Here is a 6062-nt window from a genome sequence, read left to right on the forward strand (position 1 = left end):
AAGAGAAGACCATTTCTAAACTAATTTTATGGGGTTCACATTATCCTAGTACTAAAATCAAATCCAACATTAGAAAACTATACTTCAGTATCTGTGAGGAGCACCAAAGCAAAACACTTCCCAAAAAACTTGGCAAAATTAACTTCAACTGCATTAAAGGGACTCTACTAAAAACATTGAATGGGATAAGGATTGTTCAATGTTCATAAAACAGGACACACAGTATATGACATGAGGAGAATGAAGGAAAACATAAAGCATTGTCACTTAACTACAACCTTCTTTCATGCTAAACGTAAAAAACAACATAGAAAGAATGTGTCTCAACATGATAAAAGGCAATTACTTACATGATGGCACCAGTGAGAAAGTAAATTCTTCCTCTGTAAGATTTACCAAAAAATGCAAGAATGCTCATTTGTCACTACTCAACATTATACTAAAAGGCCTAGAGGCTATCTCTTGCCCAGAGGAATTGGGCAAGAAAAAGAAACAAGAGAAACTCAAATTGAAAAGGAAGAAATCAATGATTTCAGGAGCAGATGCTCCCCAGGATCCACTTTAAAAGAAATGTACTCTAATTAAAATTGGAGGTTACAATCTCAACATATGCAAATAAGTGGTATTTCTATATTATATATTGTATTTCAATATATCTCCAAAAACAAAGAGGGATTTTTAAAAATCCCTTTACATTAGCACTAAAAATCCCATTTACATCAGTACTAAAAGGAAAAAATTAAGAATATACTTAAGGAAGTATGAGATGTATACCATAAAGTACAAAACAGTGATCAAAGAAATAAACATTAAAAAAATGGAAAGACAGTCCACATTCATGCTGAAGAATTGTTACTAAAAAGTTCATACTCCTCAGAACATTTGCCAAAGCTATTTACAAATTTACACTCTATAGATTGTAAATTCCTTCTGACATCTTTTACAGGAAAGAAAAGAAGACACTAAAAGTTATTTGGAACCTAAATAGGAGTCCTGAGAAAGAGGATCAATATTAAGACATTAAGGACTGATTTCAAAATATCTTACAAGACCAGCTGGTCATCATTGGAATGAAGGACATATAGACTAAAGGAAGCAGAACAGAGGGAGTGAAAAAACACCCAGGCACATGGGTCTACTTACCTTCTGCAAGGATCCCAGGTATGCACACTGAGAAATTATAAACTCTTCCACAATGTGTATGAGAAACTACATATTCATATTCAAGAGATGGACCTTTATTTATTGTTTGACTGACCATTGTTATTCGTCCCTCAGAAGTTCATGAACTAGAATTTGGTCCTCCATGAGGCAGTGTTAGAAGGTGAGAGAAACTTTAAGAAGTGAGGTCTGCGTGAGAGGTAATTAGGCCCCTTCAGGCTTTAGTAACCTTAGGAACATGGCATATCACGAGAATTCTAGCTTTGATAAAACCAGACAAGTACATGAGGGTGAGGTATTAAGCAGCAAAAACACACTCCCCTTCACTGCACAAGATCATTATCTGTTGTGACACAGCTAGGAGCACCACATCAATATTTTAGCACCATGAGGACTGAAATTTGCACTAACCAGAATTATGAACCACATCTTCATAAGTTACTAACCTTGATTATTTTGTTGTAGCAACACCAAAACAAAATTCAAGCTAGATCAAGGACTCAAACCAGGAAACTCTGAGAAAACATGGGGGAGTTGCTCCCTGACATTTTTCTACACAGTGACTTCTGGGATATGATGTATAAAACAAAAGAAAAATCAGATAAATGGGACTACATTAAACTAAACAATTTCTGCATAGCTAAAGAAACACTGAATAGCCTGGCACTGGTGGATTACTCCTGAGGATCACAGTTCAAAGCCAGCCACTGCAAAAATAGTCCCTGAGATTCTTATCTCCAACGAACTACTCAGATAAAGCCCTAAGTGGTTCCGTGGTTCACATGGTAGAGCGCTAGCCTTGAGCACAAAGAAGCTCAGGAACAGCCCCAGGCTGACACTGAACAGAATAAAAAGGGAACTTAGGAAATGTGGAAAATATTTACAAACCATTTAGCTGTTAGGATTCAACACAAAAAATATGACTATATAAAGAACTTCTACAACTCAATAGGAAAAGACACCAAGCCTAAAGGACAAAGACATAAATGCAGATTGCCCTGAATGAGGTACAAGTGGCTAGCAGCTGGATGAAAAGGCATTCAACTTCACTAATCTTCAAGAAAATGCAATTTTAAACCACAATGAAACATAACCTCATAGCTGTCAGAGAGACAGTTACTAACAAAATGAAACAAAACCCAGAAGACAATAAGTATTAGTACAGAGATGAAGAAAAGGAAGGCTTTTATTTTTTATTTTTATGGGTCATGGGATTTGAACTCTATCCCTAAGCTCTTCAGCTCAAGGCTACCACCCTTCCCTTGAGCCAAGCCCCACTTCCAGTTTTCTAGAGATTAATTGGAAATAAGAGTCTCAGGTCCTTTAGTGGTCGGGCTGGCTTTGAACCCTGAACCTCAGATCTTAGCCTCCTGAGTAGCTAGGATTACAGGCATGAGCCACCGTGCCAGCTGAGAAAAGGAAGTCTTGAACAAAGTTAGTAATAATGTCAAATGTGGCAGCTGTTATGAAAAACAAAACGGAATTCTTCAAAACATTGAAAGTTGGGATGGGGAGTTTGGCCTAGTGGTAGAGTGCTTGCCTAGCATGCAGGAAGACTCTGATTCCATTCCTCAGTACCACATACATAGAAAAAGCCAAAGCAGTGCTGTGGCTCAAGTGGTAGAGCTCTAGCCTTGAGAAAGCCCAAGGACAGTGCCCAGGCCCTGATTTCAAGTCAGAACTGGCACACAAAAAAAAATGAAAGTAGAACTATTATATGAACTAGTAGACCTGTTTCTGTGTATACATCCAAATAAATTCAAGATTTTGGAGATATTCTTAGGCTCTGTTTATATTGTAGCATTGTTCAGAATCACCCAAATGATGCAAAAATAAATAAATGGATAAAGGAAATAGCCAAAATTACAGAAGTAGAGTAGAATGATGGTGGAGCATATGGTAGTAAAGAAAAGGGAGTTTTCTGACATGTTACAATTTTCAGTTATGCAAGATGAAAATTATGAATTCTTAATATAACCACATGAATCATGTATTGACATATATACAAAGGTATGTAAGAAAAATAAGGGGCAATGGATAGGCTTATTGTCTGGGGAAGATGATGTTATAAGGATATACCTATGTCCAAATCCATCAATTTAAATGCTTTAAATAAATTACATTTATTGTAAGTAAATTATACTTTAGAATGACTACTAACATAAAAAAGAAAATTATCAGAACAGTTCACATGAAAAAGTATTTTAAAATTTATTCTTTAATCATTACTTATTAGAGTAAGTAATGTTCTTTAAAAGAAGTTTACCATTCTTTTTTATAATTATAACTTAATAAATAGCCATCTTGCAAAAGCTAGGTAAATTCTTTGACATATAAATCTTCAAATAAGAATCATAATGTAAAAGGTTCTTTCTTGGGCCTGCAATAGAGATCGAAAGCATTGTCCTTCCTTTCAAAATGTTAGGCTATGTAGCATGCAATATATTACACATATTTTTATTCATGTCACATCTGAATTAACCAAACTAACCATAAAAATGACAGTTAAGCCAAGGTTTTGGCCTAGTGGTAGAGTGCTTGCCTAGCATGCACGAAGACCCGGGTTCGATTCCTTGGTACTACATACATAGAAAAAAAGCTAGAAGTGGTGCTGAGTCTCAATTGGTAGAGCTCTAGCCTTGAGAAAGTCCAAGGACAGTGCTCAGGCCCTGAGCTCAAGCCCAGGACTGGCAAAAAAAAAAAATGACAGTTAAAAGGAGTATGAGAATTCACAAATAAAAAAGAGAGTTGAAGAGATAATACTGGAGATGTAGACAAGAGCCAAAATAATTAACTTTTAAGCTGATTGGTTTGTGATTCTAGATGATAAATAATACCTAATCACCATCAAACATGAAGAAAAACCCAATAGTTATATACCAGAACTTTTAGTCTTTTGATTTCACATAAAGTGAGGCAGTAGGTGTATCTATAGAATCTCTGTCTCTTTCTCTGTCTCTCTGTCTCTCTCTGTCTCTCTCTCTCTCGTATGTGTGTGTGTCTCTCTCTACATATATATATATATATCAGTATAGCATTTTAATAGAAAAGAAACTTAAGAAGCTCATCAATAAAACACTGTCTAGTAATGCAACATATTGATCTCCTCTTTGGAAAAGTTTCCTTTGAAAATTCAGAGGCCTAAACAGGTATTATGCAGGCATGTCTGTGGTCTATTTTTTTCTAACTTTCAGGCTGTAAAAGAATTACCGTTAAGTAGTTCTATGAAGGAGTATATCTTGACAACATCATGGTGTTGAATTCTGTGGCCAAAAATTAACTGAGTACTTAGTCTCATTAATAGCTCCACATCATAAAAGATGGAAATGAGCAAAGACAATGGATGAATATAATACCAGTATAGAATGTCGGATCTTCTTACGATGGGGAAAATTCCCACTTAAGATGTGCTCAGTAAAACCGCAAACCATGTGAACATAAACCCTCGCGAGGGAGCAGTGGTGAGCCTGACAAGCAAAGGTCCAACTCCATGGGAAATGAAACAATCTAAGAGGATTTTAAAATAAACGTACTTTGAATGAGTGGAGACAAAAGAAAGAATATACATCAAAAGGAAAAAATTAAGCTGATATTTAAAAAAGAACAAGCAGGTATAAAAAGTAAAGTAAGAATTCCACAGGAGGAAAATACAATAATTAAATAATGGACAGTTAATCAGGATATTAGACACAGATGAACTAGAAGGCAGATGGAGGAAATTATTTAGGAAGTAACACAGTTATCCATATGGAAGGTATGAAAGAGTGGTTGAGAGATAAGGAAAATATAAGCAAGTGAATATATTTTGAATTAGAATACCAGAGGAGGACATATTTAAAAAGTTAATAATAAACTTTTACAGAAATGGAAAGCAACTAAAAATTACTCAGGCTAATGTCCAATTATTCTAGACCATAGCAAATAAGAATAGGTCACAAATAATGTGTTATTCTAAGCCGCATTTATAATACCATTAAAATAATGAAAATATTAATAGCATACAATAGCAAATGATAATTATTTTTTCTATGTCCCTCATAGAACCAATATGCTTAAGGATCGTAACTGTGTTCCAGAATCCAAACTGATACACGTGGTTTCTTTGGAACATGTTTAGTCTTATTCTACAGAAACTGATTCAACCAATGTGCTGTATATGTGTGACATATGATATATGTCAATTCTATTATCCATTCTATTGGTTAAGATAAGTCATGTGTCCCATTGATACTCATGGGACAAAAGATAATATAACCAGTCCACACTAAAATAAGCTACCACATTCCCATCATTTTCCTTTTGGGAAAATCAAAACAACTTTGGTTATACATAGCAGAAGTGTTGGTAGAGAATTGTTTCCATAATGATTATAAGGGTTAGTAGAGGAAACGGAAAGTAGTGTTACCCCAAATTAGCTGATGGTATGTTCAATTTTAACATATGGCTTGGGAAAGCAAGTTCCTTGCAATATTTTTAAATATGTCTTTTGTGGAAATGGAAAGACTTGGAAAAAAATCCCAATATTACATGAAGTGAGCTAGCCCCAATGAAACATAGTTTCCATGGTTTCACCCATTTGTGATAATTAGTGTGTGTCTAAGGTAGTCCTAGCAGAGGATCACAATAGCCCGATAGCTAAGTATATATGAGCATAAAAAGTAATGCAACAAGCCTCTTTTAACTGTAGTTTTTGGTAACAACTTAAAATAACATGTCTTTTTAAATAAATACAAGAAGTAAATACTTCTTTTGAAATTTAGAAAACATATTTGTTTTATTTTATTTTTTGGACAGTGGTCCTGGGGTTTGGACTCAGGGCTTGCTTGGTTAAAGCTGTACCATTGTTCCACTTCCATTTTGTAAACTTTGACCTAAGACATCAACAAAAATTCAGCTTATAT

The sequence above is a fragment of the Megascapheus bottae genome, chromosome 8 (genome assembly GCF_031878675.1).
Source record: "Megascapheus bottae isolate mThoBot1 chromosome 8, mThoBot2.hap1, whole genome shotgun sequence".
In the NCBI taxonomy this organism is placed as follows: Eukaryota; Metazoa; Chordata; class Mammalia; order Rodentia; family Geomyidae; genus Megascapheus; species Megascapheus bottae.